The following is a 24733-nucleotide window of genomic DNA, read 5'->3' as shown; positions in this document are numbered from 1 at the left end:
GGTCAGCTCACCAGCAGGCCCTCACCTACAATGTTTTACAGGGTCAGATCACCTGTAGGCACTCGCATATAATGTTTTACAGGGTCAGCTCACCTGCAAGCCCTCACCTACAATCTTTTATAGTATCAGCTCACCTGCGGGCCCTCACTTACAATCTTTTACAGGGTAAGCTCACCTGCAGGCCCTCGCATATAATTTTTAGAGGGTCAGCTTACCTGCAGGTCCTCACATATATTGTTTTACAGGGTCAGCTCACCTATAGGCACTCGCATATAATGTTTACAGCGTCAGCTCACCTGCAGGCCCTCACCTACAATCTTTTACAGGATCAGTTCAACTGCCGGCCCTCACCTACAATCTTTTCCAGGGTCAGCTCACCTGCAGGCCCTCACATATAATTTTCTAGAGGGTCAGCTCACCTGCAGGCCCTGGCATATCATTTTTAAAGGGTCAGCTCACCAGCAGGCCCTCACCTATAATCTTTTACAGGGTCAGCTCACCTGCAGGCCCTCACCTACAATTTTTTATAGGGTCAGCTCACCTGCAGGCCCTCGCATATAATTTTTTAGAGGGTCAGCTCACCTGCAGGCCCTCGCTTATAATGTTTTACAGGGTCAGCTTACCAGTAGGCCCTCACTTACAATCTTTTATAGGGTCAGCTCACCTGCAGACCCTCGCATATAATTTTTTAGAGAGCTCACCAGCAGGCCATCAATCATAATTTTTCAAGGGTGTATGATGCCCTCCTTTATGTGTAATAAAGGGTGTATTGGAGTGCCGTGTCCTTGTAAATTTTGGCAGCCCTTTCACTTAGTGCATAAGCCTTATAAGTGTAGGAGTCCCACTACCTGAACAATTATACCAATGTGAATAAGGCCCTCCTTTATGTGATATACAGGTTGTATCAGAGTGCCTCTTCCTTGTAATTTTTGGAAGCACTTGCACTTTATATACAAGTAAATATACAGGAAAGAATGTTACCTAACAATTTTTCCTCTAAAATCGATTTTATATATTTTAATAATCTTTTCATCACATAGAAAGAAAAATTTATGCTTGCTGGAAATTCTAAATTTGAGCTTGGTTCTTAAAGATAAGGTGCTAAATGACTAGAAGAACATTATGAATTCTAGATGTAAACTCTGAAATCATTATGCACACTTTGACAAACTTGGTGGTATAAAAAAGAAAAAGAAAGAAAAACCCACAATGGTCACTAAAAGAACTCAAAACTGACAAAAATAATAACAAATATAAATTTACTGAAAATCTTCTAATGAAATTCAGACATTGCCTTTGAATTGTGGTACAACAAAGTAATTTAAAAAACAAGGTAATACAGTCCTGATCAAAAGTTTAAGACCATTTGAAGAATGGCAAAAAATCATATTTTACATTGTTGGATCTTAACAAGGTTCCAAGTAGAGCTTCAACATGCAACAAGAAGAAATGAGAGTGAGGCAAAAAAAAATTTGAGCATTCAATTAATTGAAAATAACGATTAAACTGAAACAGGCTGTTTTTCAGCTGATCCAAATTTTAGGACCACATTCCTTTAAAAGGCCAAATCTGTGCAAAGATGTGGATTCATTGTCATTTTCTGTCAGGTAGTCACACGTTGTAATGGCAAAGGCCAAAAAAACTCTCCCTTTTTGAACGTGATCGGGTTGTTGAACTGCATAAGCAGGGTCTCTCACAGCGCACCATCGCTGCTGAGGTGGGACGCAGTAAGACATTTGGAATTTCTTAAATGATCCTGAGGGTTATGGAACAAAAAAGTCAAGTGGAAGACCCAAAAAAATTCATTAGCACTAAGCTGGAGAATCCAATTGGCTGTCCGTCCGATCCTCGACCCAAATTAAGGCCCTTACTGGTGCTGACTGCAGCCCCATAACCATCAGACGGCATCTGAGACTGAAGGGCTTCAAAAACAAAAAACGTCTTCAACGACCTCGTCTCCTTGAACGCCACAGAACTGCTCGTTTGGACTTTGCAAGAGAGCACCGAACATGGGCCATTCAAAGGTGGAAGAAAGTTTTATTCTCTAATGAGAATTTTTTTTACCTTTATGGTCCTGATGGTTTCCAACGTTACTGGCATGACAAGCAGATCCCACCTGAGATGTTTTTCAAACGGCCGCTGGCTATGTCCAGATGTTGCAGAGAGCATTCCTGATGACTGAGGGCCCTCGTCTGTGTGGTAACTACTGGGTTTTTCAACAGGACAACGCTACAGTACACAATGCCTGCAGGACAAGGGACTTCTTCCAGGAGAATAACATCACTCTTTTGGCCCATCCTGCGTGTTCCCCTGATCTAAATCCAATTGAGAACCTTTGGGGATGGATGGCAAGGGAAGTTTACAAAAATGGACAACAGTTCCAGACAGTAGATTGCCTTCGTGCGGCCATCTTCACCACTTGGAGAAATGTCCCCATTCAGCTCATGGAAACGCTTGCATCAAGCATGCTGAAACAAATTTTTTAAGTGATAAACAATAACGGCGGAGCTACTCATTACTGAGTTCATGTTTGGAAGTTGGATTTCTGTTTTGGGGGGGTTTAGTTTTTTTTTTGGAGGTGTGGTCCTAAACTTTTGATCAGCTAAAAAACAGCCTGTTTCAGTTTATTCGTTGTTTTCATTAAATTGAATGCTCAAAAAATGTTTTGTCTCACTCCCATTTCTTCTTGTTGCATGTTGAAGCTCTACTTGGAACCTTGTTAAGATCCAGCCATGCTAAATATGATTTTTTGCCATTTTTCAAGTGGTCTTAAACTTTGGATCAGGACTGTATAACAGGCCTGGACAAAAATGATGGAACCCCTAGAAATGATTCAAAATCATTTGATCATAGGGTTTATCGTCAACTAAGGTGTGTACTGTAAATTAGTATCACATGTGTCTTCAAACTTGTAACCAGTCAGTCTGCTTGTTTAAAGGGTGAAAAGTAGTCACTGTGCTATTTGGTATCATGGTGTGTACCAAACTGAACATGGACTAAAGAAAAAACATTGTACCTACTGTAAAACATGGAGGAGGCTTTGTTATGTTTTGTGGCTGCTGCTGCATATGCATATGAAATCTCAAGACTATCAAGGCATTCTGGAGTGAAATGTGCTGCCCAGAAAGCTTGGTCAAGGTGCTGAAACATGCAGTCTGGAGAAGGCACCCTTCAAACCTGAAACAGCTGGAACAGTTTGCTCATGTGGTATGGGCCAAAATACCTGTGGACAGGTGCAGAAGTCTCATTGAGAGCTACAGAAATTGCATAATTGTAGTGATTAAGGGTACCATCATTTTTGTCCAGGCCAGTCTCATTAGTTTTTTTTTTATTATTATTTTGTTGAACCACAATTCAAGAGTCTGATTTTCATTAGTTGATTTTCAGTAGATTTTTTTTTTATTATTATTACAATTATTTCAATGACCAACAATTTTGTCCACATGTGTATACTGGTGCATTTTATTGCTTTTGAAGGCAGTCTTTTTCTTTTTTATTACCCAAATTATTTTTACAGTGAAACTGGATCAAAATCTAAATCCAAAATGTAGGACTAGAATAGCACTGTGTTCAAGTGGTTCGCACTACTACACCTCGTTATTGCCAGAATGGGAAGAGATCCCAAAAGAAGGTCACCAGGCAGCAGAGGACCGAAGTGCAAAAACAATATGACCCCTCTGTCTCCAGTAGCTCGTAGCAGAAAATTCTCCATGTTTCTCTAACAATTGTACACAGCCGAGTCACATTATTATGACTATTTCCTACTTTCGACATTGGCAGTGCGTAGCTCATGAAGGAAGATCCATGTCACGAGCTGGCTAGGTGAATATATAAGGTGTGCGAAAGGTTGTCATGGGTAAAAGGGGCAATTTATCATACCGTACGTAATTGCAAAAAAGGTGATCATTTGCTTTTGGATGAAGGGTGACAGTATTTCTGAGCAAATTGTGAGCTGTTCGTCTCCTGCTGCGGCGAAAGTGTATCGTGAATGAACTATTGACAGCATTGTGAATGAGCGACATGGAAACTGCAGAACCCCACATGCCATTGATGTTAGAAATGAACGTTGGATACAAAGGTGTGCAAGGGCAGACCAACAGCTCACTGCTAAAATGAGCCAGGGGCCTACAGACGTGTGTCTAAAACAACAGTTCAGTGAACCCTAATGCATATAGGGCTCTGAAGCAGAGACATTGTCACTGTACCTATGCTGATGAGAAACATCCCTACAACCATTGCTGGAAGAGCACAAGTTGGTGGTGGTAGAGTTATGGTCTGGGAAATGTTTTCGTAACATTCTCTCGGCACTCATCTATGTGGAAGGCATTCTCAACCAATTTGGGTATGGATTCATATTCATCCTTGCAGATCACATACACCCATATATTCTGATTGTCTTCCCTGGGGTGTATAGGCTCTTCCAGAAAGACAATACACTATGTCACACGGGTATAAATGTTGGTTGGAAGACATTAGTTGGTTGGAAGAGCATGACCAAGACTTCCAAGTACTACCATGGCCCCCTACTTTCTCAGACATCAGCATCTGTGTAACCACCTCAATCGTTGTGTTCACTCTATGGATCCTCCCCCTGCACCCTCCCAAAGGGATGCAATGCACTCAGCATGGCTCCAGATACCTGTGACAACTTACCAGGAGCTTACTCAGTCAGTCCCAGCCTGTATAGCTGCTCTCCGTGCTGCACATGGTGGTTACTCTGGATATTAGCTGGTAGTCATAATAATCTGATGCAACTATGTAATTTGCTCATTCCCTTACATGAAATCTAATAGACGATAGCAAGCTGCTTTCAGGATGGCACAGGTTGCACATATGTGCTCATATGGCACATCTACCCCTGGTCTGCACCAAATTAGTAGGATTGTTGGGGAAAATTTACAGTAGTTGCAAGGTACCTGTCTAAAGAGGTCTGTTCCCTAAACAGTGGCTTAGGAGCCACATAATGCCCTTTGACCTTGTAGTTTTCTTCCATTCTGCACTAATTGCCCCTCCTGAGGTGTTACAACTTTACAGTATCACCTATTTATATGTATTATAGACTTATTCACCATTAATACTGAGTGCCACTAAAGTGTGGAGACCTCTATCACAGAGAATTATGCAAGCCATATTGCAAACAGTACATTAGTATGACTTGCAAGCAATTATTATTTTGAGATGTCACCCCAACCTTATCATGAGTGTAGAGAATGTAGTATGAAAATTACTAGTCTTTGTTAGATACACGGCTGTTGTACAACAACAACAGCTGTATATCTAATAAGGACCAGTAATCTTCATAGTACATTCTCTTCTCTGGAGTGTTTTTTTAACTGGGGTGGGAACCCAACTCCTGGAGAAAAGAAGCAGAGTGTGACTAAGCTTCAAAGATAATGATATCTTATTATGAGTGTGACATTACTGTAAAAAATATGTTGCAGTTGTAGGTCAAATGACTTACATTACATTACAGCCTAGAGCTGTATTCACAATGATGACAATTGCTAGTTTATACAATTCTGTCTAAAGAGTCTACCTAAACTCCTATAATGTATACTGTTAAAGGATAATTAATTTTGCTTCCACTAAATTACTGTAAATTGCCTACATTTCCCAGAATGCAAACCACCAGAACACTCTTTTTGCATTAAATGTAAACTTGCTGAACTGTGCATGCAGATGTGGATAATAGGAGAATTTAAAAGATGTAGCGTTAAAGCCAATTAATGCAATTAACTTGCAGAGTTTCACAATATTTCTATGACTGTATCTACCTATTTTATAAGCAGATGGAACATGGGATGGAAGTTGTGTATCTGTAATGTTAGTGTGATGAGTAGTAGGTGATGACATTTAAATTGGTTAAAGTGGGATACAGAGTCTTAACCATTGTAAAGAGCTATGGACTTTCCAAGCCAGATGCTTGATTGTGGCCCCTGGAGTAGTCCCATATTTGGTGAACAGACAAGTTATTATTGGGAACATCTGCAGATGATCATAGTGGTAGTTAGGGTAGGTTAAAGGGGTTGTCTGAGACACATCAATCCGTCCCCACTGCTAGTTTGTAATATGTAACCATGGAGATTCATGAGTTTGCATAAGAGCTGCATGAAAGAGTGCATATAGTATACAATATTCTTTTAGAAAAATTTGAAATGATTTGCAAGCATGTAATAGTTACAAGGTGATAGGCATGAAACACTGGAAAACATATTTTTATTTTTTTATTTTTCAGAGATATTATGCTTGATTTCCAGGAAGCTCGATCTAAATTAAATAAGAACAACCACATAAAACACTAGCCGAGACTGGTATTTTGCCTGGAAGCATGTGAAATCTTACACTAGGCAAATGTGGGAGCGCATTCCAATTTATGTAATACGACAAGCATTTTTGTTTGTTGGTATTTTATAATTGGTAGTTTTCTCTAGTTCAGAACTCTTTTCATAATCATATTTCTCAGATTTCTTGTTTATGATGGAACACTATCAAAATTCTAGTCTACACAAGAATGTACTATTAGTTAACTTGACTGTGATATCACATTACAACACCACTGAGTCAAAAGTTTCTTGCCACTGTTTATTAGACCCATTAGGGAGTCACCAGGAAATTCACAATTAAACTACAGTAGGCACAATCCCTTTTATGGTTAACTTAGCTGAAGGAAATACCTTTCATTTAATGTACGTTGCTTTATTCTGGAGAAAAAGAAGTTTCAATCCATATGAAAATGAATAGTTAAGTGCACCAAGGGTGCGCCCCAGAAAATCTATGCACCCTTGCTCCTGTTTCCTCTGCTACTGCAGCAAACCCCTGAGGAGCTGGTGCAGAGGATGGGAGTGGAGGTGATCCTGATGAGGAGTTCATTTTGTATTATTCCAACTGTCATGGCACTCAAATGATGCAGTTTGCCAATTTACCTATACCGCTATCAATGAGCTGCATGATGCTGTTTCTCTTTTCTTGGGAAATATTTTTCATGGCTGCTCCTTGATTCAAACCAGTGACCTTTCGCTTGGGAATCAGCCTAATATAACCCTGAGCTATTAGGAAATGTGAGAATAGGTGGTAATGTGTAGTATACAAGAAAAAAAAGATTGTTCAACCACCAGGAGCAAAACAGTAACAATGCAGTTACATGACAAGAATCCGCATAACTAATCATATGCTAAATAATTGCAAGTCCAATTTATGTATGAGATAGCCAAGATGAGTGCCTATAAAATGATGGTAGTCTCATGTTCGAAGCTGTAGTGGATGGTGAGATGTGGAGCCCGAAAGTTTAAAACATTATTACCGTTTTGCTCAATTAGGCTGAGTCCTGAAGGTGAAAACTGGCAAAGATGGAAGCAGCACAATTTAGCCATTTTGATATTTATTTATTTTTTGAGGGGAAGGGAATGACCACACAGTCAGGTTTCCTGATGCAGTTTTGGAAGCCAAAATCAAGAGTGGATCATAAAAGGACAGAAAGTATAAATACAGATATTATGTCTCCTCTTTTTTTAATTCGCTCCTGGTTTTGGATTCTAAAACTGCACCAGAAAACCTGAGTGTGTGGCCGTACCTTTAGGGTTCCTTCACACAGTGCAGATTTGTATGCAGAAAATGTGCATGAAAACAATATGGAAAACGCTGTAAAAAACGCTTATAAATCCACATTAGTTATCAACATCATTGCGGGAACCACAATGCATTAGCAGAAACAATTGACATGTTGCAGATTTTAAAAGCCACACCACAGGTCGATTCCAAAGCATATAAAATACACACTGTGTACATGAGATTTAGCAAATCTCTTTCACTTTGCTGGGACTGTATTATGCTGAGGATTTTCTGCATGAAAATCTACACATAATGTGCAGTACCCTGGATCTGCAGTTGAAGTTGGAGTCCTAAGGGAAAAGACATGGTGCAGCGAGGGGATATGTTTTTCCCTCTCTCCTGCTGCAGGAGCCCAGGAAGCAGCTCTCAGTGCACCATGCTCCTTGCTTTTGACTGATCTATAGACTTTATTTACTGTACATGAGAGCGAAAGAGACACACTACTCATTGAACAGATAACAGACTTAAGTTTCCCAGTCTGGACTTCTTTGTCTACTTCATCTCAATTATTGCAGCGAACCACCCCCAGGGAGTGATGGCCAGAGGTAGGACCACTGTGACACAAGGACTCTACACTAGGCCATATTATACTACTCGCAGACCTCAACATGAGTGTAATGGGGCTCCCCACAGCGTACGTTGCAAATGCGCACAGCGTGCATATAGCCTTAAAGTGTTAAATTTTTTATTATTTTTAGGTCTCAGCAGGCAATATCTAGTAAATTTTATATTCTCTATTTACAATTCATTGATCTCCAGGTTTACCATGTATGCCATCTATCATTGCATCAAAAGTATGAAAATGGCTTTGGACATAAAACTTTGGAACAATACATTAAAGCAAGTGCATAGGCCAGACTAAGGGCATTGAGTCATAGCTAAAGAATGTCTGACATCAAAGATACAAGTATTCCCAAAAATGGCACACACCCTTTCATACTTTGTAAGTAAAGGGTTTAATCACCAGTGCAAAGTAAACCACAGTCATGCTTTCACTTCCCTTTCTGCTTATTTTTTTTAAAACTTCAAAGTCTGTATTAGCTGGCTTTGATACCCATCATGCACCTGTATATGAAGCTGGCCAAGAAGGGAATGCTTTCTGAAAAATATTTTCCATCTTATCCTTTGAGAGGCTGTAGCTTGGAGGTTAAACATACACATGTGTATGGTGCCAGCAAGAGTCGATTATTGGAGTAAATAATAAGCCTACACCCAGCTCCAGTCCTAGTCTAGGCCACCAACCGCTGCTTCCCGTCAATGAAAATTACAGATCTAGAGCACACACAAAATAATATTAACCACCTCCCGTCCGTACGTTGACTATAAACGTCCGGGAGGTGGATCTCTATCTCTGAATGGACGTTTCTGAACGTCCATTCAGAGATGGCAGCTGCACGCTAATCGTGCAGCTGCAGAGCAGGTTGCCCGCTTTCAGTGATAGCAAGGCAACCCCGAGAGAAGGCAGGGACAGTTCCCAGGTGTCCCTGCCTTCTAGATCGCTGTATACACAACACTCACTGAGGGCTGTGTATGCAGAGCAGGAAGTGCTATGCACTTCCTGTCCCGGCCCTGTGGTCATTTGACCGCCCGGGGCCGGGAGAGTGCAGGAGCTGTCGGGTCTTTCACAGACCTCGATCAGCCCTGCACTGAGGCTGTACAGCGTTGTATAGTGCTGTACAGCCTCTCTGGGGTATTTATTTCCCCTGTAACTGGGGCTACTATGTAAGCCCCAGTTACAGGAGAAATCAATAATGAAAAAAAAAAAGTGAAGTTAAATGGCCCCCAGAGGTCTTGTATGACCTTATGCGGGCCACAAAGTGTAAAATAAAAATGAAAAAATAAAGTGTTAAAAAAAAAAAGGTTTCACATGTAAAAAACAAAAAACCCAAGTAAGGAATAAATTATTTATTTTTAAATAGAAAAAAAAATATTAAATAGACATATTTGGTATTGCCACGTCCGCGACGGTCGGCTCTATAATTATATCACATGATCCACCTAGTCCGATAAACACCATAAAAATAAAAAAATAAACGGTGTCAAAAAAGCCATTATTGTGTTAGAAAAAAAAAGTTAACATATTAGGTATCGCCGCATCCGTAACAACCAGCTCTATAAAAATATCACATGATCTAACCCCTCGGGTGAACACCCTAAAAAAAAAAGCTATTTTTGGCAACTTACAAGTGCAACACCAAGCTATCAAAAAGGCGCATGTCCCACAAAATAGTACCATTAAAACCATCACCTCATCCCGCAAAAAATGAGCCCCTAAATAATAAAATTGCTAAAAAAACTTTAAAAAACTATAGCTCTCAGAACATGGACACATTAAAACATCATTTGTTTGTTTCAAAAATGCTATTAATGTGTTAAAATGAAATAAATAGCAAAAAGTATAAATATTAGGTATCGCCGTGTCCGAAAGAACCAGCTCTATAAAAATATCACATGACCTAACCCCTCGGATGAACACCGTAAAAAATAAAATATAAAACTGTGCCAAAAAAGCCACCTAACATCACAAAGACCAACACCAAGCAATCAAAAAGGCGTATGCCCCCCAAAATAGTACCAATCAAACTGTCACCTCACCCGCAAAAAATGAGATCCTAACTAAGACAATCGGTCAAAAAATAGAAAAGCTATAGTTCTCAGACTATGGAGACACAAAAACATTAATTTTTTTCAAAAAATGCTTTATTATGTAAAACTGAAACAAACAAATAAAAAAGTAGACATATTTGATATCATTGCGTCCATAACAACCTTCTATATAAAAATAGTGCATGACCTAACCTGTCAGATGAATGTTGTAAAAAATAAAAACCGTGCCAAAACATTTTTTGTTACCTTGCCTCTCAAAAAACGTAATATAGCGCAATTAAAAATCATATGTACCCCAAAATAGTACAAATAAAACTGGCACCTTATCACCTAGTTTCCAAAATGGGGGCACATTTTGGGAGTTTTTACTGTAAGGGTGCATCAGGGGGGCTTTAAATGGGACATGGCATCTATAAACCAATTCATCAAAATCTTCCTTCCAAAAACCATATGGCGCTCCTTTTGTTCTGCGCCCTGCCGTGTGCCCTTTCATCAGTTTACAACCAAATGTGGGGTGTTTCTGTAAACCGCAGAATCAGGGTAATAAATGTTGAGTTTTATTTGGCTGTTAACCCTCAATGTGTTAAAGAAAAAAATGGATTAAAATGGAAAATCTGCCAAAAAAGTGAAATTTTAAAATTTTATCTCCATTTTCCTTTAATTCTTGTGGAACACCTAAAGGGTTAACACAGTTTGTAAAATCAGTTTTGAGTAACTTGAGGGGTGTAGTTTCTATAATGGGGTCATTTATGGGGGTATACACTATGTGACTTCAGACCTGAACTGGTCCTTAAAAAGTGGGTTTTGGCAATTTTCTTAAAAATGTTAAGAATTGCCTCTAAAATTCTAAGCCTCTTAAAGTCCTAAAAAAATAAAATGACATTTACAAAATGATGCCAACATAAAGTAGACATATGGGGAAAGTTAAGTAATAAATATTTTAAGAGGTATCACTTTCTGTTTTAAAAGCAGAGAAATAGAAATGTAAAAAAATTGCAAATTTTTCGAAATTTATTGTAAATTTTGTATTTTTTCATAAATAAAGGTGAAATATATTGACTCAAATTTATGACTATCATGAAGTAATATGTGTCATGAGAAAACAATCTCTGAATGGCTTGGATAAGTAAAAGCGTTTCAAAGCTATTACCACATAAAGTGGCATATGTCAGATTTGCAAAATTAAGCCTGGTCAGGAAGGGGGCAAATGGCCCAGTGGAGGAAGTGATTAACATACAAAAATACATATTCTAATAAACCCTTTGGTACTTATAGTTCATTTGAGAAGACTTATAAAAAACTGACCAAAAGACGAACTGTCTTGGTTGCCTCTTAACAACCAATCACATTATGGTTTTGATTTTTTAACAGGAGAATACAAAATGTCAAAATCACAGGAATATAGATTGCCTTTAAAACGTAACTTTTAATGATAAAACCTAATATAATAGGCCCATATACAAATGAAATAATTAAAAAGCATGCATGCTTCAGTGTCCATGCCACACAGAATGGTGAAGATATAGGCAGTTGTAAGATAAACAATTGCTGAGAGGTAGAGTTAGAAGAATGGGGGCACAGGTCAAGAGGGAGACAGGTACTGGGTATCTTCCCCTATAACTCCCTATAGTCTAACTCTCATTCAAGCCCTCTCTGTATGTCTCTGGGTGTCCCTTCAACGGTAACGGCGATGACTGCACAGCTTTGTCAGGGAATTGCAAACACCCCGGGTACATACATGCAAGATACTAAGCGCACTCGTGCCAACGCGTTTCAATGGCCAAATCCTAGGCCAGATCATCAGGGGACCGGCAAAACAATGCAAAGAGTGGTCACAGTAGCCACACAGTTAGGTCGCTTAATAGTTCAGCAAAAACAACCAGACAAAGTATAGCAACATTAAACTGCTTAAAGCAGATACTCAGCCCTCCATGTATGGATGTCCATGGCGCAGCTGAAGTCCTTGCCTGCGTATGGCAATGGCAACAGTACTAGCCCGGACTGGCGTTATTTAAAGCCAGCGCGGGTTCAAATAGGGTCCGCCCACCTGGTCACATGATCCATCACGCGGGCTGTGACGTGATTAGTCACGAGTTCTCCGCGTCAGAAGCCGCATCATCGGAAGCTCCGTCGCGCGAGCTGTGACATGGATGATCACATGTTGGCCGCGTCAGAGGAGCAAAACACATGATAGTAGGCCATGTGATCCAAAGTATCCATGTGATCATTCCGACCACATGATCGGCCAAATTAGTGCCAAAGGTATATCTACACTGCCCGAGAGTTCCTCCCACAGCAAGCTAGTGGGGAGAACAATCGGGCGGTGCAAGGGGACGGAACTGTGGGGCGGGGAAGAAGAGATGGGCTACTCAAAATTCCCTCGGTCACACAATAGTAGTTAGATGTGAATATTTAACATGTAGATTCTGAGTTGTCAGAAAGAACGCATTGGGGTATTACAGTAGCAGGCTGACATGGCAGCGGTCTGATGAAGAGAAATTGTAACTCATCTGGATAAATAGTTAGCCGTAGCCAAAGACACTCACCCAGATCAAAAAGATATATAATAGTATTGGTTACAGTACAAGACACAATAGAGATATATTGTACCATCAAGAGTCCAGGCAGTGGTCCACAGCCTGTGAAGATGTGAGCTTCACACGCTAGGACTCCCGCCGAAATGTCTTAGTTTCTTCAATAAAGCAACTAAATGATAGTTGCTCATTTAAGCCCAAGGGTTGGACTGTTTTTAATTTGAAAATCCACCAGGCCTCTATCTGCAGGATTTTTCTATCTAGATCACCCCCTCTTCTGAGGGGGGAGACCTGTTCAATGGCCATGAAGGAAATTCCAGAGAGATCGCCATTGTGGCTAAGCTCGATGTGTTTTGCTAGGGGAGTATCCCTCCCATGTCTCATATCTCCAAGGTGTTCCCCAATTCGACTATGGAATTTTTGCCCACATATTCTAGGCCACATTGACAAGTGGCCTTGTAGACAACTCCTTTCGAGCAACAATTGAGGAAAGACCTAATTGTGTAGACCTTGCCCGTGACATTACTTCTAAAGACGCGGCCCCTGGTGACATATGGGCATGCAACACATCCGCTGCAATGATGACATCCCAGCAGTGGTTTAAGCCACATGCCCATTCCCTCATTGGTTTCATTATAATGGCTGCGGACTACACGGTCCCGTATACTGCGGCCTCTTCAGTAAGTGATCTGTGGGGTTACTGTGATGGCCTGTTTGATATCTGGGTCCAATTGTAAGGTGCCCCAGTGTTTGGATATCACCTGTCTTACCTCTTTTGCCGCACCATCAAAAGTCCCTATCAGGCATATAAGGTTTGGTGTATCTTGTCCTTTTTTAGGGTGCAAAATCTCCATTCGATTTTTGGAGCTGGCTTTTTGATACGCTTCTTTTAGGATGGGTTCAGGGTACCCTTTATCCCAAAATCTCTCCCGTTGGTCACCTGCTTGTTGTCTGAAGTCATTCAGGGTGGAACAATTCCTCCTCATCCGCAAGTACTGCACAGTGGGGATACACTTTTTTAGGGAAAAGGGGTGATGGCTATCCCAGCTCAAGAGGGAATTTTTGGCCGCTGGTTTTCTAAAGGTTTTGGTTTGTATCTCCTCCTCGGCACTTCTAGTGATAGTGATATCCAAAAAATGAATTGTGTCCTTTCTTATATCTGATGTAAATCTCAGTCCCACAGTATTGATGTTAAGGGTATTGACAAAGTGTTATAATTCATCAATGCATATTCCATAGCAGAAAAATGTCGTCAATAAATCTGACCCATGTGATGACATTTACAGTCAAGTCCACCAATGAGTCCGCAAAGACGATGGTACTTCCCACCAGCCCAGGAACAGGTTTGCATATGATGGGTCACATGGGCTCCCCATCGCAGTGCCCCTGAGCTGGTGGTAAAAGGCACCCCCAAAGAGGAAGTAGTAGCGGTCAGGGTGAACTCCAGAAATTTTAAGAGCAGGAGATTATGTGCCTGGAATTGGCAACCTCGAGTGGCCAGAAAGGTCTCCACTGCCCTTATCCCCAAATGATGTGGGATTGTGGAGTAGAGGACCTTTACATCAATCGAAACAAGTAGAGTGTCGTCATCCAGGAACACACCCAGGCTCTAGCCGGCCTAGTAAGTTGCCCGTGTCACGTAGGTATGATGGGAGTGTCTTAACAAAGGGCGCAAGTATGTGATCTATATACAGTACAGACCAAAAGTTTGGACACACCTTCTCATTCAAAGAGTTTTCTTTATTTTCATGACTATGAAGGCATCAAAACTATGAATTAACACGTGGAATTATATACATAACAAACAAGTGTGAAACAACTGAAAATATGTCATATTCTAGGTTCTTCAAAGTAGCCACCTTTTGCTTTGATTACTGCTTTGCACGCTCTTTGCATTCTCTTGATGAGCTTCAAGAGGTAGTCCCCTGAAATGGTCTTCCAACAGTCTTGAAGGAGTTCCCAGAGATGCTTAGCACTTGTTGGCCCTTTTGCCTTCACTCTGCGGTCCAGCTCACCCCAAACCATCTCGATTGGGTTCAGGTCCGGTGACTGTGGAGGCCAGGTCATCCTCAACGCAATTGATGGTCCCAACCCCATTTATAAGGCAATAAATCCCACTTATTAAACCTGACAGGGCACACCTGTGAAGTGAAAACCATTTTAGGGGACTACCTCTTGAAGCTCATCAAGAGAATGCCAAGAGTGTGCAAAGCAGTAATCAAAGCAAAAGGTGGCTACTTTGAAAAACCTAGAATATGACATATTTTCAGTTGTTTCACACTTGTTTGTTATGTATATAATTCCACATGTGTTAATTCATAGTTTTGATGCCTTCAGTGTGACTCTACAATTTTCATAGTCATGAAAATAAAGAAAACTCTTTGAATGAGAAGGTGTGTCCAAACTTTTGGTCTGTACTGTATATGCCTACATTTTGTCCCAGTCCATTAACACCGGACGCTATGGGTCTCCCCTTTAAAGGCGTCACTCCCTTATGAATTTTAGGGAGGCTATAGAATGTAGGTATTGTAGGGTGTTTTTTGTACATAAAATGGAATTCATCCTCTGAGATAAGACCCTCCAACTTGGCTTCTCGTAAGATTAGCATCAGTTCTTTCTGATATAGTGGGGTGGGATCAGACCTCAATTTTTCATATGTCTCCCTATCTCCCAATAAATCTAAGCACAATTTTTTGTAGTTTTTGGTGTCGAGAAGCACTACATTACCTCCTTTATTGGAAGGCTTTATTGGGACATTTTTGTCATCTTCAAGCTTCTCCAGTGCCTTGTATTCCATTTTCGCACAATTGAATTGGGGTTTATTTAGTGCCAGATGTTCAAGTTCCTGAGACACTTGATTAATGAAGACGTCTATACAGGATGGGTCACCTGCTGGTGGTATTCTAGTGCTTTTGTTCTTCAGTATTGTAAAGGGGCCTTTCCCTTCTTGGGGGGTACTGTCACCTAGGCTAAAAAGTAGTTTGACATCCTGTAGGACATCCAAGGGAATGCCCAGTTCTTTACTTTCCCTGTCTTTGATCTAACTGAACAGGTTGAAAGATGAAGTGTGCACTATCATGTGTTTGCTCCTTTGACGTGGCCAACATGTGATCATCCACGTCACAGCTCGCGCGACGGAGCTCCTGATGATGCGGCTCCTGACTCTTGACTAATCACATCACAGCCCGCATGATGGATCATGTGACCAGGTGGGCGGACCCTATTCGAACCCATGCTGGCTTTGAATAACGCCAGTCCGGGCTAGCACCGTTGCCATTGACATAAGCAGGCGAGGACTTCAGCTGCGCCATGGACATCCATACATGGAGGGCTGAGTATCTGCTTTAAGCAGTTTAATGTTGCTATACTTTGTCTGGTTGTTTTTGCTGAACTATTAAGCGACCTAACTGTGTGGCTACTGTGACCACTCTTTGCATTGTTCTGCTGGTCCCCTGATGATCTGGCCTATGATTTGGCCATTTAAACGCGTTGGCATGAGTGCGCTTGGTATCTTGCATGTATGTACTTGGGGTGTTTGCAATTCCCTGACGAAGCTGGGCAGTCATCGCTGTTACTGTTGAAGGGACACCCAGGGACATACAGAGAGGGCTTGAATGAGAGTTAGACTATAGGGAGTTATTGGGGAAGAGACCCAGTACCATTCTCCCTCTTGACCTGTACCCCCATTCTTCTAACTCCACCTCTCAGCAATTGTTTATCTTACAACTGCCTATATCTTCACCATTCTGTGTGGCATGGACACTGAAGCATGCATGCTTTTTAATTATTTCATTTGTATATGGGCCTATTATATTAGGTTTTATCATCAAAAGTTACATTTTAGAGGCAACCTATATTCCTGTGATTTTGACAATTTTCTATTTTTGGTGCCTATTGTTATTACACACATTTGACTGGTACACCCCCTTGTTGTGTGATTACTCATTTGGGAATTTCAAAATGAAAACCATGCCGTGATATGTTGCAATGGGCAACAAAGAGATTTAGATAGTTTCAGTCAGTGGACAGCTAAATCATCAACCAATTGAGATCTGGATTCCAAATTACCCCCAATATAAAAGTAAATAATTCATATCACAGGTGAATCAAATTAGTGTGAATCACGGCAATTCATAATGGGAGTCAGCAGCGTGTGCTAGAATGGGTTCACATCACATTTTTGCTCTACCTTTAACATATACATTGGGAAAAAAGGATGCAAAAGCAGAGTATGCAACGCTTTTCCATCCTGTAGATTCTAGCAAAAACATGTATAAGTTAATGTATACAATTTTGTTTAACATTGGAACTCTATGGTGATGGATGACACTGTATGGCATGGCATCCATTTGAGGCATCTGTTTAATGTATATGTTTCTTGTATACATTAAATTTAAGACAAAAACATGATGTTAACCCAGCCTAATGCCAGTACTTTGTGTCCACCAGCATCTCTCCTCTCCAAATGAGCACTGCCAAATAATCACCCTTTCCACTATTCTGCTGTCCGTGCTGCTTCTGGCTATGCCCCGTCCTTCTTCCTGCTTGTGTCTACTCCCACAAGGTGTGTGTGCTCTCCACTGCTGAGAAAGGGCCAACATATCCAGGCTCATCTGCCCCCAGCCTATGATGGTGTTCCCTGGGGTATATAAGGATGCCTGAGCAATAAGGTTCCTAGTCCTTATATAGTTCTTGCAAAGGTGTGCCACTATTTTGTGTTCTGACATTGCATGCCTGTCCTCTACCTGATTGCCATACTGACCCTGTGCCACCAACTCTGACCTACTGCCTGTTTTACTGTATTGAACAAAGTTTACCAGTCTTGACCTTGGCTTACCTAGTTCTGACCATTTTTCTGCCTATACCCTTGATGCCATTCACTGGTGTCTCTTGAACCACCTCAGTCAGTAGCCTCAGAAGTATTCTAAGAAGCAGTAACCTGGTGGCCCCTGTAACCAAGTCCAGATCTTAGTTGCAGGTAAAAGAATGAACACCAAGAGGATGTCCTCAAGATTAGCCCCAAAGTCAAATCTGTTCAGTGGGACATAGGTCCATATCCACTGCATTACAGCGGGTAAGTCCTTTACGTGTCTGTATGCACTTCCGACAACTTTTGGGTATGCTCCTGATGAGATGGCGGATGGTGTCCTGGGGAATCTCTTCCCAAATGTATGATTAGGGCATCAGTGAGCTCCTGGACAGTCTATGGTCTGTGGTGGTGTTGTATGCAATCATCCATGCCTTCATCATCCAACAACTGTCTGCACGAGGCCAGGGATTTTCCTGCACCAGGAGGAACTCAGGGCCCATTGCACCAGAGTAGGTCTGACAATGTCTCTATGGATTTCATCCTGGCACTTAACAACAGTCAGGGTACTGTTAACTATCATGTGGAGATTTGTGTGACTCTCCAAGGATATGCCTCACTAGACAATCAGTGACCCACCATCAAACATTCATGTTAGATAATGTCGTAGGTAGTGTTGAATGCAAATATTCTAATCGCGAATTTTTATCGTGAATATCGGCCCTTCGAGAATTCGCAAAGATCTAGAATATAGTGCTATATCTTCGTAATCGCGAATATTCTAGATTTTTTTCATCAGTACCCTCACTGCTTCTTGCTTGTGGACCTATATGAAGGCTCTTTGTCTGAGCTTAGCAACCAATAGGAAAGTTGCCTATATAGGAAACTCCCCAGCAGCCATTTTCTGCTGTTTTTTGCAGTTCTGAGAGAGAGAACAGTGTCATTGCTGTGCTCTGTGCTATGTTGAGTGATCTGGAGCCTTACTCAATTACATTAGATAGTTAGTTAGCTCATATATACAGGGAGTGCAGAATTATTAGGCAAGTTGTATTTTTGAGGATTAATTTTATTATTGAACAACAACCATGTTCTCAATGAACCCAAAAAACTCATTAATATCAAAGCTGAATATTTTTGGAAGTAGTTTTTAGTTTGTTTTTAGTTTTAGCTATTTTAGGGGGATATCTGTGTGTGCAGGTGACTATTACTGTGCATAATTATTAGGCAACTTAACAAAAAACAAATATATACCCATTTCAATTATTTATTTTTACCAGTGAAACCAATATAACATCTCAACATTCACAAATATACATTTCTGACATTCAAAAACAAAACAAAAACAAATCAGTGACCAATATAGCCACCTTTCTTTGCAAGAACACTCAAAAGCCTGCCATCCATGGATTCTGTCAGTGTTTTGATCTGTTCACCATCAACATTGCGTGCAGCAGCAACCACAGCCTCCCAGACACTGTTCAGAGAGGTGTACTGTTTTCCCTCCTTGTAAATCTCACATTTGATGATGGACCACAGGTTCTCAATGGGGTTCAGATCAGGTGAACAAGGAGGCCATGTCATTAGATTTTCTTCTTTTATACCCTTTCTTGCCAGCCACGCTGTGGAGTACTTGGACGCGTGTGATGGGGCATTGTCCTGCATGAAAATCATGTTTTTCTTGAAGGATGCAGACTTCTTCCTGTACCACTGCTTGAAGAAGGTGTCTTCCAGAAGCTGGCAGTAGGACTGGGAGTTGAGCTTGACTCCATCCTCAACCCGAAAAGGCCCCACAAGCTCATCTTTGATGATACCAGCCCAAACCAGTACTCCACCTCCACCTTGCTGGCGTCTGAGTCGGACTGGAGCTCTCTGCCCTTTACCAATCCAGCCATGGGCCCATCCATCTGGCCCATCAAGACTCACTCTCATTTCATCGGTCCATAAAACCTTAGAAAAATCAGTCTTGACGTTTCAGCTTGTGTGTCTTGTTCAGTGGTGGTCGTCTTTCAGCCTTTCTTACCTTGGCCATGTCTCTGAGTATTGCACACCTTGTGCTTTTGGGCACTCCAGTGATGTTGTAGCTCTGAAATATGGCCAAACTGGTGGCAAGTGGCATCTTGGCAGCTGCACGCTTGACTTTTCTCAGTTCATGGGCAGTTATTTTGCGCCTTGGTTTTTCCACACGCTTCTTGCGACCCTGTTGACTATTTTGAATGAAACGCTTGATTGTTCGATGATCACGCTTCAGAAGCTTTGCAATTTTAAGAGTGCTGCATCCCTCTGCAAGATATCTCACTATTTTTGACTTTTCTGAGCCTGTCAAGTCCTTCTTTTGGCCCATTTTGCCAAAGGAAAGGAAGTTGCCTAATAATTATGCACACCTAATATAGGGTGTTGATGTCATTAGACCACACCCCTTATTATTACAGAGATGCACATCACCTAATATGCCTAATTGGTAGTAGGCTTTCGAGCCTATACAGCTTGGAGTAAGACAACATGCATAATAGAGGATGATGTGGTCAAAATACTCATTTGCCTAATAATTCTGCACGTCCGGTGTCAATGGACTGGGACAAAATGTAGGCATATACAGTACAGACCAAAAGTTTAGACACACCTTCTCATTCAAAGAGTTTTCTTTATTTTCATGACTATGAAAATTGTAGATTCACACTGAAGGCATCAAAACTATGAATTAACACATGTGGAATTATACACATAACAAACAAGTGTGAAACAACTGAAAATATGTAATATTCTAGGTTCTTCAAAGTAGCCACCTTTTGCTTTGATTACTGCTTTGCACACTCTTGGCATTCTCTTGATGAGCTTCAAGAGGTAGTCCCCTGAAATGGTTTTCACTTCACAGGTGTGCCCTGTCAGGTTTAATAAGTGGGATTTCTTGCCTTATAAATGGGGTTGGGACCATAAGTTGCGTTGAGGAGAAGTCAGGTGGATACACAGATGATATTTCTACTGAATAGACTGTTAGAATTTGTTTTATGGCAAGAAAAAAGCAGCTAATTAAAGAAAAACGAGTGGCCATCATTACTTTAAGAAATGAAGGTCAGTCAGTCAGCCGAAAAATTGGGAAACCTTTGAAAGTAAGGGCTATTTGACCATGAAGGAGAGTGATGGGGTGCTGCGCCAGATGACCTGGCCTCCACAGTCACCGGACCTGAACCCAATCAAGATGGTTTGGGGTGAGCTGAACCGCAGAGTGAAGGCAAAAGGGCCAACAAGTGCTAAGCATCTCTGGGAACTCCTTCAAGACTGTTGGAAGACCATTTCAGGGGACTACCTCTTGAAGCTCATCAAGAGAATGCCAAGAGTGTGCAAAGCAGTAATCAAAGCAAAAGGTGGCTACTTTGAAGAACCTAGAATATGACATATTTTCAGTTCTTTCACACTTGTTTGTTATGTGTATAATTCCACATGTGTTAATTCATAGTTTTGATGCCTTCAGTGTGAATCTACAATTTTCATAGTCATGAAAATAAAGAAAACTCTTTGAATGAGAAGGTGTGTCCAAACTTTTGGTCTGTACTGTATATATATATATATATATATATATATATATATATATATATATTACAGATAGCTACTGTATGACTTACTATACTGTGCATCTCTAGTCTCAGGAAACTTCTAGCAGCTTGAAAAATGTAGCAAAAGTGAGCCATGCCTGTATTGCGCGCGCAATACCGCATATTACATTGCCGATTTTCGCAATCAAGAAAATAATGACTGAATATCACGAATTCTAGAATTTTCAATTTTTTTGCAAATATTAGGACAAAAATTTGTGAAATATAGTGAAAACAAATATTGCCTATGCTGCTCATTACTAGTTGTAGGCAGTATAATGATCACCCATGCATTTTTAGACTCTTTCATGTTAATCACATGTATGTGCTCAGTGTGAACCTACTCTGATGTGTGAAATACAGCATGGAGCTGAACTGTGAGCACAGGTCTCACTACAGGGCTTTGGGCCTTCATGTTACTCTTATGGATTCTGTTTTGACAGTTTGATCAGAAATATGAAGACCAATAGCCACTGGAGGTAATTTTGTGGGGATCTAGCAGCAATCCTCCTATTCCTCCTTGCATAAAGAAGCAGATATCGGTCCTGGTACTGGGTTGATGTCCATCTATGGCCCTGTCCAGCTCTTCTCATGTAATGGCCTATGTCCTGATATACAGTCTTGTGAAAAAATTAGGACACCCTTTGAAAGCATGTGGTTTTTTGTAACATTTTTAATAAATGGTTATTTCATCTCCGTTTCAACAATACAGAGAGATTAAAGTAATCCGACTAAACAAAGAAAACTGAAGAAAAGTCTTTTCAAGATCTTCTGTAAATGTCATTCTACAAAAATGCCTATTCTAACTGAGGAAAAAGATAGGACACCCTTGCCCCTAATAGCGAGTGTTACCTCCTTTGGCTGAAATAACTGCAGTGAGACGGTTCTTGTAGCCATCTACCAGTCTTCGACATCGGTCTGAGGAAATTTTACCCCACTCCTCAATGCAGAACTTTTTCAGCTGTGAGATGTTTGAGGGGTTTCTTGCACGTACAGCCCTTTTCAAGTCACCCCACAGCATCTCAATGGGATTCAAATCTGGACTTTGACTTGGCCATTCCAGGACTCTCCATTTCTTCTTTTTCAGCCAATCTTTGGTTGATTTACTAGTATGTTTTGGGTCATTGTCATGTTGCATGGTCCAGTTCCGCTTCAGCTTTAATTTTCTAACTGATGGTCTCACATGTTCTTCAAGCACCTTATGATACACAGTAGAATTCATCGTGGATTCTATGATGGTGAGCTGACCAGGTCCTGCTGCAGCAAAGCAGCCCCAAACCATGACACTTCCACCTCCATGCTTCACAGTTGGTATGAGGTTCTTTTCTTGGAATGCTGTGTTTGGTTTACGCCAAACATGTCCTCTGCTGTTGTGTCCAAATAATTCAATTTTGGACTCATCTGTCCAAAGAACATTATTCCAGAAGTCCTGGTCTTTGTCAACTTTATCGCTGGCAAATGTCAGTCTGGCCTCGATGTTTCTCTTGGAAAGCAAAGGTTTCCTCCTTGCACACCTCCCATGCAAGTTAAACTTGTACAGTCTCTTTCTGATTGTAGAGGCATGTACTTCTACATCAACAGTAGCCAGAGCCTGCTGTAGTTCTCGAGATGACACTTTAGGGTTTTTGGATACCTCTTTTAGCATCTTGCGGTCTGCTCTTGGGGTGAACTTGCTGGGGCGACCAGTCCTGGGCATGTTGGCAGTTGTTTTGAAAGCCCTCCACTTGTAGACTATCTTCCGGACAGTGGAATGGCTGATTTCAAAATCTTTTAAGATCTTTTTAAATCCCTTCCCAGACTCATAGGCTGCTACAATCTTTTTTCTGAAGTCCTCTGACAGCTCTTTTGCTCTCACCATGGTGCTCACTCTCACTTCAACAGTCAGGAGCACACCAAACTAAATGTCTGAGGTTTAAATAGGGCAAGCCTCATTCAACATGCAGAGTAACGATCTACTAATTATGTGCACCTGGTGTGATATACCTGTGTGAGATCTGAGCCAATTTAAGAGGGAATACATGTGAGGGTGTCCTATCTTTTTCCTCAGTTAGAATAGGCATTTTTGTAGAATGACATTTACAGAAGATCTTGAAAAGACTTTTCTTCAGTTTTCTTTGTTTAGTTGGATTACTTTAATCTCTCTGTATTGTTGAAACGGAGATGAAATAACCATTTATTAAAAATGTTACAAAAAACCACATGCTTTCAAAGGGTGTCCTAATTTTTTCACATGACTGTAGCCTCTAAGCTCTTGAGACTGTGCTGGGAGACACAGCAAACTTTATTTTGGCAGCACACATGGATGTGCTATCCTGGGGGACCAGGACTACCTATTCATCCTGATAGGGCCACAGGTACCACCTCATACTATGAGTAGTAAGTAACAAGGACACAAGCAAAATGTAGAACTAGAGGAGAGACATTTAAGATGGACCATTACCTGCAAATCTTTTTGCTTTTTGGGGGTTGCCTTGCTGATGTCCCACTAGTGCACCTGTTATTATTTTACGTTTGCACCAAAGTAGGTGGAATTGATTCACAACAGCTTATGCATTCTAACTGAATAGATTGATTAGATATGCCTCAAGTTTAAGTGGCTTGGGGTTATACTGATGCTTAATTTTTTAGTAATGTATTTCAGAGCATTGTGATCACCACATTGTATGTAAAAACTATTTTGATTATTTTGCTTTTGGGGAATAATTTATGGCTATTGATCTGAATATTATATAGCATTTCTAAAGGAGAAGTTACCTTTTATCATGAATACTTTTAAGTGTTTTTATTTTTATTTTAATAAAGAATAATTTTGTTTATACCATGAAACAGAGGTTGAGCATAGTATTTTACTATGGTAATATTTTTTAATTGCCACTTGTGTTTAAGCATTCTTGGTGTTCATCACTCATAGTGTTATTAGGAAACAATTATTGCATGGTGACCAGCAGGCTTCAATGTACACATGATTTCAAAAGCTAACCTTGTTGGGGGTCAATTTTTTTTCCCATTTACAGAAGACATATGGAACCAGGGAACCCAAATTGGGTTAAATGATGAAGTAGTTGTCAATATCAGTTTTTTTCACTTGCATAAATTGTGAGCAGATGTGTAAAGTATGCAAGCGACATTAGAGCTAAGCCAGGTGTACAAAGAGAATGGAACATACTGTTTCCATTTCTTATGGATATTCATGCCAATGTAGTAAGAAGATGGTGAGAGGAACATTAACTAATATTGCCCCAGACAACAGCAGCTTTTCAGGTACTCTGGCCATATACGTACTTTCAATAAATGTTGGCCAAACCTACTAATTCAGCTATTAACAATTTTTTTCTGCATTTGTGCATCTATTTTTTGTTCATTTATCCCAAGCAATAATGATCACAATTAAGCATGAGCGAACCAGTTCGGACCGAACCGGGTTCAGTCCAAACTTTGCTATCTTTTGGACGGCAGACGACCTTGAATATTTTCAGGTTTGTTTCGGACGAACCCACTAAAACGGTGTGTAGTGCCATTTTAGTGCTTCTCAGCGGAGAAAGAAGAAGAGTTCTCATATGACCCTGAGAGGAAGTGGGGAGGAGTGC

Source organism: Bufo bufo, chromosome 4, assembly GCF_905171765.1.
Source record: "Bufo bufo chromosome 4, aBufBuf1.1, whole genome shotgun sequence".
Classification (NCBI taxonomy): Eukaryota; Metazoa; Chordata; class Amphibia; order Anura; family Bufonidae; genus Bufo; species Bufo bufo.
This window is presented reverse-complemented; position numbering follows the sequence as displayed.